The sequence below is a fragment of the Pocillopora damicornis genome, chromosome 6, assembly GCF_964200805.1.
Source record: "Pocillopora damicornis chromosome 6, jaPocDami1.2, whole genome shotgun sequence".
Lineage (NCBI taxonomy): Eukaryota > Metazoa > Cnidaria > Anthozoa > Scleractinia > Pocilloporidae > Pocillopora > Pocillopora damicornis.
In genome coordinates this window covers 12,640,162-12,654,074 of record NC_142675.1, presented here as the reverse complement: position 1 = coordinate 12,654,074, position 13,913 = coordinate 12,640,162, and positions in this window count along the sequence as shown.

The window sequence follows — 13,913 nt, the reverse complement described above, 5'->3', positions numbered from 1 at the left end:
TTTATTTGTTTCTTCTGTTGCTACTTGCCGGCTCGCTCGCGTTATATCCGAACTTTAGTATAAACAATCTTGGTCAATTAAGGATTTCTTACATAGCAACGAGATTTCGCCGAGAGTCGGAACGGAAAGCCAATGCAACTGTGTTTGTAACACAATAAACCAGAGCCGTTTACGTTTTCTTTGTTTTGACTGTCTTCTGTCGCGCTTTGCGACTCCATTGCTACATCGTTCACAAATTACGAACTTTGTAAGTCCGCTCTACGCAACGTTTTTCTTGCGCGGGATCAAAGCTTATCTTGCCCGCTCGGGAAACCAATCAGAACACAGAATTCGCACTATATTGCCCACGGGCGCTGCGGGAGATATAATAATTGTCATTATTGACAAAGATAATGGCTGTTACGGAGTCTTCTCGCCCTCCGACCGTTTATACCTAGTTTATTACAAAGTGCGACAAGTTTTGTTACGAAGTAATATGATGAAAATCTCGCCGTGCGATGCTCCTTCTGACCATTGAGATCGTCAGAAAACGCATTACGAAAAGAGACGCATATAAGAATGAAGTCGCATGAACAGTACTAGGACCCCAACGTGCATCAAAATAGGCCCACAATGAATGCTACCCCCAGTATTATGTCATGAAAGTTTGATGGCACCGATGTACACTCTTCGCTCAAGTGCACAATACTTTAGAGCTTAAGCGTGGACCCCTTGATACTGAGTCCAGCGCACTATCCACAAAGACGCATGCGTCTCTCACTGAGCAACCTAAGACATGTATGTATGTATTATTTGTGATGACTATGAATGTTACCATTATTATATTTTCATCAGTTGTTATTATGTGGCTGATCTTTGTCTCCCCACTATTTCACAACTTTCTCTCAACATTACCTTTGGAGAGGTAATTACAATGCGATAATTGTGATAAAATCGCACAATCATACACATTGACTTTATCTCAAATCGTTATTTCCCAGTGCCTCCAGAAATTACTGAACCGCCACAACCAAAGCCTTTGCTTACTCTTGGAAAAAACCACGCTCTGACCTGTAATGCGTCCGGTGAGCCTCTACCAAATATAACTTGGGCGAAAGATGGTATTCCCGTGGACAAGTTTAATGTGATAGGATATCACTTTCATTTGATGAAAGTGAAGAGGGAGGATGTAGGATCATACAGATGTACAGCTAGTAATGGATATGGAGATGATGCCGCAAGTGTCAGCATAGTTGACATAAGATATAAGCAGTCTTTCCTGTATTATCAAGGCTGTTTCTCTGATTACATCAATGCCTTTGAAAATTGATCATGCTTTAAATTGAGACAGGCACAATTGCATTTTGATTGATGGTTCAATTTTTCCAGCACATTATAGAAAAGTAGTTTTCCCTTTCTGTTCCCGTAATCTGATCTCATTATAGTTCAGACTTCGTTTACATTTGTAACACGTGAGTTTGATACAGATACCGGTACCTGTGGGTGGATGTCTTTGTGAATGCGTTTTTGTCGGCGGTGCACTGACCTTCATAAGGTTCAAGTTTGATTTGTTAATGTGAGCGCCAAGTATTGCTCAGAAATTTTTGTGTTAAGAAAAGGTTTTGCACGCGATAATTACCTTTCTCTTATCACTCAAGAATAAAGTCTTGAAAATTCTGGGAATATTTTTTCCCGCGCTTTGTTTCAATGGCTGGTTGGAACAGTTTGGTTGCCAAACGAGTCTGATTCAAAACCTTTTGCCTCAGAAGAAAATACAGAAACACAAAGATTGTAAAAACATTTTTTTTTCTTAAAACGTTCTCCAACTCGTGAAACATACTATTTGTAAAAGTGCGTGAAGATAACCATGTCGTTGGGGCAACTGATTGTATCAGTAAAGGGATCACGCTCTTGGAAGAAAGTATTTTTAAAGTTTTCCAAGAAGTTGAATATTCAACGGAACAGTAAAAGATCATGGAATTGCTATTGATGTAAAGACGTCTCTGTTCTTAGCTTGATATCAGCAATGGTCATTATTGAGTGTTTATTGACAAAAAGGTGGAATGTGTGCTAATTTCTAATTTTTTTTTATTTTGTCGCACTGTAGTTAATGATTGTAAAATTAGGATCGTTAAATTAACATTACAGAGTGAAACCTGGAAGTCAGCCTTGAATAACAAAGAGTCAGTTGAGTTCAAAAGACTGCAGGCAAAATTGACATCAGATGTAAGTATGCTGCAGCATTTCGCAAGTACATCAGGTGACCACTTTAGGGCAAGAAACCTTTTTATTTAATATGTTCACCATTCTTTGATGTTTGAGCGTAAAATTCCCTGCAAAAAGAATTTGCGTATTTTTAAGATGTCATAATGAACCTGGCAAACCTAGGGAAGCTTGTGTACTCGATACTTTTTTTTTCGAGGTAACCGAACTTTTAAGTTTAAAAAGTTCGATTTTTTTGGATTTCTTACATTAGGTAGTGAACCAAAAATGCAGAAACGATGTTTTTTATTTAGGATACTCCCAAATAGGTTTAGAGATCATATCTTAATAGCAATGGATAAGTTACAACGATGGCTTGGAGAAGTGGATTGGTTACACATTATATATGTGTAAATTTAACTCATCAAGTGAGAGAAGTGTTCTGTAAGGTTTAGGGCTGCGAGTAAAAAATTATTGTCTCAGACGATTGGATTAGAGCATGGTTTTTTGCTTTGCGTGAACATTTGAATTCTGAATTTTAGCGTTTTTAGAGTTAAAGATAACTCTTGCTCTTGCATTTAAGATTTCTTCAGTTTACACCCAAAATCTTGGAAAACAGCTGTACACAGTAAGTCTTTTTGAATTTAGGTAAATGTCAAACTAAGAACGCTCGGTGTTTACATATTTTAATTGTCTTGGAGCAGTCGCTTTGCATCTTGTAATCCTTTAATATTACAGGATGTAGTAAACTTTAACGGTTTACAGTTTATCGACGTGTTTACAAGTATTTTGAGATATACCGTATATATATATATATATATATATATATATATATATATATATATATATATATCGTGGTTAATTTTGAAAAATCGATCTTCAATAGAATGATGTTCATGGAAAAGATGAAAATGTGCCAACCGTTTGATATTATACAAACAGCTTTTATCAGCGTGTTTTATTTCTTTAAATAGAGCTGGCAGTGTTGTTGCCATAGTAGAGCTGAAGTTTGGAAAATCTGTCAATGACCCTTACAAACCACTGAAAGATGAAATCAAAGATGGAAAGCTTGGGTCATTTATAGTTGGGCCTGAAATTGAACTCTCTTCAACCACCGGTAAACCAAATGGGTTAAACATATTCGAGTATATAAAGGATATAACACACTGCTAGGAAATGCGAATTTTACCTCGAATGTTGATAAGATCTATCACATGTTCGCTTCACTCACTCGTGAGAGACATTATCCACGGGAGATGATAAATTCGTATCCACAACTGCACATTTAATGTCCCGTTTAATGTCCCGTTTTAGTTGGATACATTTATGTCAGATGTAATGAAGAGCTCTCTTGCACGTAAGAATAATAAATAGGCACGCGTAGATATGGAATTTCTCCCTGCGTGTTCAACTCGATATCTGTTGAGTTGAATTAAGCAAGCTTTTTATTGCGAAAAAACCAAAGGTTAAAGGACTTTCGTTTCTCTTTCATATAGCTTTGTTGTTATTCTTGTTGTTGTTATACTCAGTATGAGTACAAGTTGTACTTATATATTTATATTAATTATTAATTTTCAGTCGAATCACATCTACACATCTACTCACCTTTACATCTAAATATACTTCTATCTGGCTAATAGTATCAATGTGCATTCATTTTGTGGCGTTAAACGTGTAGTATTTATCAATAATTTGTAAATCATGGTAGTGTCGCGCAAGCGCAACTGTTACTGTACAGTTAGCGAGCCCAATTCATGCACTATCGGAGAAATAGGATCGTACTTTCTGGTGTCAGTCAAAATGCACGCAGCAAAGTTTAAAATTTCTTGCTATTTAAGTATCGTTTCGTTCAATTTAATGCTAGTATTAAACCTATTCTTGAGTTGTGTGGTTTTGTTTGGGGAAGCTGTAATGTAGGTCTACTAGGTGGCATCTTTAAAGAAAACCGTTATTACCGTTAATACCGTTATTACCTTGCTGTCTAAGTAATCCTGTCGCCTTCTGCTTGTATATACCAATAATATGAAGCGAATGTTATATTTTGTAATATTGTTAAACGGTGGAACAATGTTTATGATTTAGTCTACTTTTCTACCGTGAATAAATTTAAGGGAAGTCCGCGCCTTACAGCTTGGGAATTTATAGAATATTTAGTTATTTAATCAATTGAAATTTTATTATTTTCATAGTTGTGTGGTTTGTAAATTGTTATTTATAGGGCCATGAAGTAGACTACAGTCCTTAGCTGTAATTATGCACCCTTTCCAAACAAAGTGAGATAGATAAAGACTACGAAACACACTTCAAGAGCAAACTCTAGTTTCCTCGTAAAATAGGGAAATGTTAAGGCGGGGAAAAGTTCACATCATGAAAATGGTAGAAAGGGTGCTTTCCCCCAGGTTGCAAAGGAAATAGCTTTGAATATCAACAGAAGGACAGACAACTGTTGCAATTAATAATTTAGCACAGGGATATGGACAGTTGATTTTTGTTTCAAGAAATTGCCAAATTGTGTCGGTAAAAATAAATCTGAGGTGTTCGTCTTGCTTGTTCGTGATGCATGTTAAGGCACGGCCATTTTAACGACTCCTACCTTCTAATATGCTTTTTGACGTTGCCACTCAAGTTGCCACAGGCATTAAACAGCCAATTATCCAAGGAAGTATCCCATGCTGGTGTTAGAATCAAGAATAGGTTTAAAAGTGGAATGATTCATTAGTTTTTCACTGTATAGCTGCAATTGAAGGAATTGAAAAAGAGAATAGATTCGACAGTTTCTTTTTGGTTTTATTTTTTCATAGAATACTTTTACGTCATTTTGTAAATAAAATGCTCCCCAATCAAACAGAAAGGATCTCCCGTCAGAAATCTAAATAACATAACTGTTTATTCACAACTCAAATTTAAATGAAAGGTGAAAAGGAGACAAAATAGGTTATACCTTTCAAGTTTGTCTCGTAAAATAACCAAAAACGCAAATTTACTTCAGAATTAAATTCCTAATGAAATAGTTCCAAATTCTCTAAAACATTAGTAATATGGCATCTGAGTCTGTTCTTGAAAATGTTCAGAGTTTGTGCCTCCGCAACAACGTCTTTAGGTAAATTATTCCATTGATTGACTATATTTACAAAGAAAGAATACTTAAAACTATTTAGCCTCGTGGGCAATGGTTTAAGTTTATGGCGATAGTTGGCTCTCAACGGTTTAAAATCACGTGCAAGCGTAAAATACTCAAATGGATGTAGCCCTTTTAGACTGTGAACCGTCTTGTAGCACTCGGTAAGCGAAGAAAATAATCTTCTCTGATGTAGAGTTGGCCATTTAAGGAACTTAAAGCGCTCTTCACACGACGTATCTCGGCCAATGTTTCTGAGGGTAAATCTACATGCTCTACGTTGTTCTTTCTCTAAAATAGCCGAATCCTATTTGAGGTGTGGAGGCCACACTAGATAGCAATACTCGAGTATTGGACGTACTAAACCCTTGTACAGTTTCGAGAACAATTCAGGGTTCCTGGGGCCCACTGTTAGACTTATAAATCTGAGCACGCTGTTTGCCTTGTTTGCACATTTGTTGGTTTACAGGCTCCATGATAGATTTGATGTGATGTGAATTCCAAGATCCTTAACGTTAGATATAGCTTTCATCTGGTTCCCATATAGAACGTAATTCAGGCTCCGAATTATCATTCTTTTCCGAAATGCGCATTACCCCGCATTTGTTTGCTTTAAACCGCAGTTGCCAATCATTGCCTCAGGACTGCAATCGGGTAAGGTCCCTCTACATTTCAGCACTCAATACACTTTTATGTCATCTGCAAAGAGCTTGGTTTGTGATGTAATATTTCTTGAAATGTCATTAATGTAAACGAGAAATAAAATGGGACCCAACCCAGTTTCCTGAGGTACGTCAGACTAAACAGAAGTCCAAGATGAATAACACCTTTGCAGGGCAACTCGCTGGTACCGATCTGTTAAAAAACTTCTAAGCCAAGACAGAAGTGAACCTTGGATAAGTTAGTAATCTTGTGGTTTCCGTTCTAATTATTCATCGAGACTCAGCGGCCAGAAAAGTGCAAGGTCAAAGTGTCTCTCCGTTTATTTTAAGGCGAAATTTGGGGTCACAGGAGTCAACACAAGGACGGACCATATCAATCAGAAGAAGATGGATCGGGGATTCAATACGCTTTTAAAAGAGCTCCCGTTCCAGTGCACTTCTGCCTTGAATAAGAGCATGTCAATTTGTATTGTTAATGTTTTATTCTATAGTACACTTATTGTAGTATGTAATTTTTATTTTTACTGTCAGTAGTTGCTATGTGGCCCAGCCGGTTTAATTTAGATGATGAAAGTGAGAAATATTTTTGTTCGGTAAATTTAATTACACTTTTGACGAATATTGAGTCTCGGGCACCAAATTCGACGTGAGGGAAGACAATCTCCATAAAAAAAACTCTACGATGTGACTCCTTATGGATGAGAGGGAACGAGGAAAGAGGAAATGTTAGTTTGGTGACTCCAGCCCTTCGACCGGAAATGATTTTTATCTTGCCACAGTTACAAATTTTTACTTCAACAATTAGTACCTAATTTTTGGTGTTTTGCGGTGTTTTCATGGAAGCTTTCACGGAAATTGAGCGGATGTTTGTTGACGCGAAGACAGAAGGATGTGGCATAGCTTCGGAGCCTAGTGGAGCTTTTTGTGGAAGAGAAGCGGCAAGCGGAGAAGTACGAGCTAGACGGAGATGACTCGAGTATACTTTTTTGAAAGCTTGAGACACTACATGGCTCGTACTCGCCGCCATTTTTGCTTGCGGACATCTTTAAAGAATTTGCCAAGGAGCTTGTTGAGAGCAGCAGCAGGTATGTTCATCACATTAAAATTTCCATCGACCTACTATTCGTAAAACCCTTCAAACTTTTTCCACTCGTATTTCGTGTTTTTCATAATGTCTGACGACCTTCGGCAGCGATGAAATCATCTGGTTCTCGAATCGAGTGCAGTCTTCGTGGTGCTCGTCTTTCTCCCTTTCGTCGCCTGTCTTCCTTCAAAATCTCTAAGAAACCAAGTCGAAAGACTGAGATATTTGCTTATGAGTTTTGTTCGTTTTCTTCGTCTACGCACTTTTCCTTAAAAAGTTTTTCAAATTTGACTTCAAGAGACATTTTGGCGATCAAAGCAAAATTTTGAAGTTAGTGGGCCGTACAGTGAAATACGGACTAATCCTAGCGCACTTACTAACTGAGAGATATAATAAAGACATTGATTTAAAAGGTTAAACAAGTAGTTTGTTAGGAGGCTTTATATGTAAAGAACGATTAAGTGGCAGTATTGTCAACTGGATACGAATAATCGTTGCTTTTAGAGGTTTTGTATCCGTATGTTGATGAGGCAAAGGGATGCAGCCTGCACTTCTTCAAGCACGATTTTTAAGTCGTTAATCCAACTGTTTCCCTGTTAAACGCCTTAATAGACGACCATAAAGTTTCAAGCTTGAGAAATAATAGGGTATGAGCAACGAAGTTAGAGGTTAGAGAGGCCTTTTATTAAAAGGTTAGAAAGCAAATAGGTGACTTCAAAGACGTTACCAGAACTGATGTTTACTGATTCGAACCAAAGTAAATCAAGAACAAGAGCTGCAAGAGTTTATAATCTATTGTAACGAATCACCACCGTAAAAACTAAAATAAAAGGTGCAGAGGAATTTCTAACAAGGTCTAGAAAATACCGAACTACAAATAAACTTCAGGTATTTCGAAAGTCACATAAAAAAACACACTTGAAAGAAAATAACGATAAACGATTTGGTGTACAGCCTCCTTCGGAAAACCTTTAGGTTCAGACCGTGTCAGCGAGGAAATTGTACAACGAAAATAATGGGATCATATGTACTAAAGGCACCCGCGGTCGAGTGTCGATCGATACCAGCGATCGACACTCGACCGACATATCGATCGAGTATGGTTGACACTCGATCGACCTGTCGATCGACATTCGGTCGATATGTCGGTCGAGTGTCGGTCGATAGTCGGTGAATAGAATCCTACTTTTCGCAGACACTCCATCGAGTGTCGATCGATACTAGCGGTGATCACTCGGTCGACATATCGATAGCTACCTAATGGTCGGCTGTCGGCAGCATGTCGGTCGTCTATCGATGATGTATCGGTGTAGCAAGTCATTTTCAGTCTCAGCAATATCCCTCCTCAAACGGCAGTTATCTTGTCTAATACGCCGTGAGCTAGTTAGTGCTCGGTGGAGTAAGCTATTTCGTAGATTTCCTGCAAGAGCAAAAGTTACTTTGAACAGGGTGGTACAGGGTTATTCGAGACGCCTGATTTGAGAGGGAAAAAGCTCGTGATTCGTGAAAAGAGTTCAATTTTAGCTGTGATTCGTGAATTGATAGCCTCACCTGAGGCCCGTTTCTCGAAACTCCCGAAACTTTCTGGGTCTATTTCGGATGCTGTAATTTCCTACGTATCTCAAAGACGAAGACGTTTCTAGGAGTGAAATTTTGCAACAAGTTTGCCCTTTCATATCTTGAAATCATAGTCAAAGGCCAGCTTTCTAGAATAAGCGGATCGCAGTTTTTGAAATGGCTTTTCGGACCCGGAAAGTTTGCGGGACTTTCGAGAAAGATCCGTGAACTTCTTGTTTTGCGGACTGTGATTCGTGAATCATGAGTAAATTTTCGTGAAAACTGAGAATCTAATGGTAACTCGTGATCAATAATCTGTTTTTATTTAAGTGCTGAGACTTATTCCCGAAATGAGAGTGATAAAAATAATCGTTCATTTTAAAGTCACAGCGAATAAGCGACGCGAGCGATGAAATTTCAGAGTAGAAAAACATGGTTCGCGGCGTCTGATTGGAGGGACGATGATTAGTGATCGCACGTACGGGGAAACTACGTCATTCTCGGCGCGAAAACTGGCAAGCTGCGTTCAGTTTCAATTCAAGCCGGAAAGATTTGTGGGTGCCGTTTCGGTTGAAAATTTCATCGCAGAACAAGACACAAAGAGATGTAATACTTTTGCACAGAAAAAACTTTGGGTTTAGCAACCAAGTTCGCGTGGTAAATTGACCACGGTACAAGAATTCGAGAGCTGACGTTTTGAGCGTTTACCTTAGCCTTCGTCAGAACGAATTAGGGAATTATGGGTTGTTATCGGTATATATACTGAACGAAACAAAGAATGATATATGTATTAATTGATTGCCAAGTTTTGAGCGACGACTATATTTATAAAGAAGAATAACTACTATAGCGTTATTCAGCCGAGCTGCCCTTCAAGGTTGGAGTTTTTTCATTACATTAACACAGTTGACTGATTAGTGATCAAAGCTCGCACTAGAGGAATCTCGCTCAGCTACCGCCGAATCGTTGAGACTGAGGCCTTCAGTGGATGTCAGTGATGATTTGAACTGGACTTTAAAAAGGACAGGTTGGATAAGTCCTGTTAGACATATATCCCGGACAAATTAAGTATGTATGTATGCATTGTCAAAATTATCCTGGATAGATTTCCTAAAATTTTAACTGATATACTAAGCGATTAGGAGAAGTTCAGTTCATTTAAAAATTGATTGAAAACTTTATATATGTTTCTATCATTTCCTCAGAACGGGCACCTTACACGTTCTTGTTTTCTAAAGAGATTACAAAGGACAGGTTGGATAAGTCCTGTAAGACATACATCCCGGACAAATTAAGTATGTAACATTGAGTGCATTATCATAACTATCCTGGATAGATTTCCTAAAATTTTAACTTAAATACTAAGCGATTAAGGGAAGTTCAGCTCATTTAAAAATTGATTGAAAACTTTATCTATGTTTCTATCATTTCCTCAGAACGGCTTTTTTTCTCAAAAGAGGGGTGTTGGTCGTTGGGTGGGGGGGGGGGGGGGTTAATTAGCAGTTCCTAGATCCTTAGTTTATCTTTATCAATTAAATACCTAAAGAGTTTTTTTGTTAAAAACACACACGCGAGAAATCTTACGCGTAACTTGCTTACGAACTGATTAACATTAAATGTCTCAGCGCGCACGCTAATTGCACGACACGCCAGTCCGGTACTTTCTTCTTAACAGTACGGTTCACTATTATTTGATAGCTCCCTCAAAAAAGCACTATTCACTTGTCTGGTGTCGTTAAGTGGTGCATTACCAAAAATCTTGGTCGATCATATGGGACTGTACTTCTTTCGCAGTTTCATAGAGGACGCCGCCCTGGAAGAGAGAAATGGGTACTTGGCTTGTTCGATACACAGTACGTGCCAGCCCGCCCATACCTACAGCTTGTAAGGCGACGTAATGCGGCCACTCTTTTGGGCATTATACAACGCCAAGTACAACCCGGTTCAATTTTGCACACCGACCAGTGGGCAGCATATCACCAGATACAGAGACAACTGGGTTTGAATCATAGAACAGTCAATCATTCCTTGCATTTCGTCGATCCGGTCACTGGGGTACACACGCAACACGCGGAAAGCAATTGGTCGACAGCAAAAGAAAAGTTAAAAAAAATGAAGGGTAATACAAACCCTAACTTCCTGATAGAATACCTTCATAAATTTATTTGGAGGAGATGGTATGGTGATACTCACCCAAATGGATGTTTTCAGCGTCTTTTGCAAGATATTGCTGAGCAGAATCCGCTTTGAGTTTAGTGTAGTCTGCAATGCGGTGCAAGATATACCAAGAACCACAAAAAATAAAATGTTAGAAATTTGAAAGGAGCGGGGAGGAAAATTCTGGAGCTTCAAATAGACCTTTCATGTTAAATGGCCACTGATTTTACGGTGCTGAAAAGAAGATTTAATAAGACGCTTGTAATTGTTGCAGACACTTGAGTAGGTTTACAGTAAAAACCCACAAGTAAGAACCTACTTTTAAAGAACCTGAAATTTGCTAATTAGACCCCCTCTGTACAAGAACCTCTTTAGCCTAACATTTGAAACATGTTCTTATTTTATATAAAACTAAACGGTGCACACTTTGGCAAATAAGATAGGTCAACATTTTGGACCTCTCTGGAGACACAGGTGCAATCAACTTTTCTTATTATAGTCAATTTACCGTGAATAGTGGGAAGGGAGGGGAGGGGAAAGGGGGGCGGGAGCCCAGGAGAACAGGGGGCGGGAAGGGTTCGGGAGGCGGGAGAAGAAAGGGCGGGAAGCGGGAGTCCTAAGAGGGTGGGAAGCAGGAGAGAAATGCAAAACGCTAATTATTGTCAGTTATTAACCCTTAGCATGCTGACTTTGAGTTCAGGTTACAATCCCTTAAACTGACTTTATTTTTAGAAACGCACTCATAAACAACAGTTGATCCTTTCAACAGCATTGAAAGCTTTACTTTTCATCAAATCCCAACAACCTATATATCAAATTAAAGCTTAATAAATTTCCTTTCTGATTATGTAATGTTTAAAAAACGAGCAGGAGTGTTTTATCGGGTTTAAAACCACGAGGCGTAGCCGAGTGGTTTTTGACCCGATAAAACACGTGCTGCGAGTTTTTTGAACGGCTTCAAAAAACATTCTTGGAAAAGCGTGTGTCAAGAGAGTTCATAACAATTATGCTTTTGTGAACGTTAGAAATTAGCATACGAGAAAAACATTAGGGATTTAATTAGTGTGCAAGAAAATCAAATCTCACACGTGTTTTGTACTTTTCTTCTACTAACCGAAGAGGACATGGCGTCCTGTTCCAGAGCTTTTCGGAAGCCTAAAAATGCCGGAAGCCTAAAAATACCGGAATTTTTCCAGATGTGTATTTCACAACTGTACTATTAATTTGGTGCAAAAGTAAATTTACTGCGTGAAATTTGTTGAAAGAACATTAAATATGTTCCCACCATTTGTTGTGTCAGTTTCTGTGTTGATAATTAATTAATATTCATAAGTCACGTGCAGTGTCTTTATATCTGATATAACACCGCATACTAATAAGAATGAGGTTTATCGATATAAAGTCACTGCACATGATGTATTATCTACCATTTGATAGGTTAATGGGCTTATGAATTATTAATGTTTTTTTAATCTATTATAATAAACTTTGAACCTAAGTTGCTTTTAAAATTTAGCTATGAAATCATGTTTTTGACAAAAGTTATACATTAACAAATAACACATCATATTAATTTCTTCCAAAAATTATCTGTACAAGCCTAAAATGGCAACCAGAGTTAAGCCCTAGTCCACCAACTTGATAAAACAATTCCTGTGACTGTGAGAGCATTTTTTTTCTCAAAATAGTAGCAAAATTGCATATTTGTCCAGTCAACACATAATCAAATTAGGAATTTATTTACATTGTTATGTAATTAGATCAAAACAGTCAGCTCAGTTGTATGGGTCTAATTGGTCTAAATTTATCTATTTCTGTGTTTGAATTGACTTCAAAACCAAACAAAACCCAAAAAAAAGATGAATAATGGCTATGATCAGTTAATCAATTGGTTTCAGCATCCACATTGTCATTATTAGCATCATGTCTTCAAATGTAGGCAACAACATAGTCCTCAACAGTGTGGTACAACTGGAAGTAATCTTGCATACAGAGTGCTACTTTACAGACACTGCACTGAAAGCTAGACTCCTTCCCTGGCCTCTTCTTTTTATCTCCTGTCCTTTTCAGAATCTTCTTTTGGGCAGGAAAGCAAACCACACATACCCAGGTGATGTTGGACTTCTTCCCAGTACCCAGTATTTTCTCTAGGAAGTGACCTCCAACTTGAGGGCAGGTTAAGCCTTCGGCTGACCTCCTTGGGCGGCCTCTTAGAGTGAAAGAATGGGAGATGCCAGAATTCCTAACAAGCTCCTTCACAAGCTCCCTTTGAAAGGTCCTTTGCAGCACAGGTGACTGGGTTCTTTGCTTGTAGAGGATGTAAGCATTCAGGATGCTTAAGTAAAACAGGTGGAAGAACACTTTCTTCCACCATTTCATGGTGCGTTGCCTGAAGCAGGAATAGGCCACCATCTGATCACACCTGTCAACTGCCCCCATGGACTTGTTGTAGTCATGTACAATCTCGGGTTTAGCGATTGGGCGCCCAGTTCCAGGGTGATTTCGGCCAACTTCTACATCTGCAATGGAGTGAACAGATGACAGCATCTGGAAAACTCTGTGGTCCTTAAATTTAACTGCCAGCAAAGTTCCATTGTTCATAACAAACTTGTCACCTTTTTTTTCACTTGTGCCCTTTTAAATTCCTGGGGAATACCTTTCCTGTAGCGGGCTGTTCCACAGGCCCCAGTGTTCTGCCTATAGAGCTCAGCAAATAAAGTAGGTGATGTGTAGTAGTTGTCAACATACAAACACCTACCCACTTTCAAATAAGGTTGCATAAGCCTCATGACTAAGTCATATGTTTTGCCTTTAGCACTGGGTGGTTCTTGGTTTACACCAGTGTAAATTTCAAACCTACAACAATAGCCATTACTTGAGTCACACAACTGATATGACTTTACACCATACTTATCTGGCTTGTCTGGATTGTACACTTTGAAGTGCACTTTTCCTCTGAATGGAATCATTCCCTCGTCTATGCAAATATTTTTGCCTGGCTTCCAGACATCTGAAAAATTCCCAGTGACAACACTGTATATAGTGCCAAGCTTGTTTACTGGGTTATACCCTTCCTGTCCTCAAGGAATATAATTATCATTATTGCACAAGTGAAAAAATGTTAAAATGTTCTTAAATTTGTCTCTTGAGATAA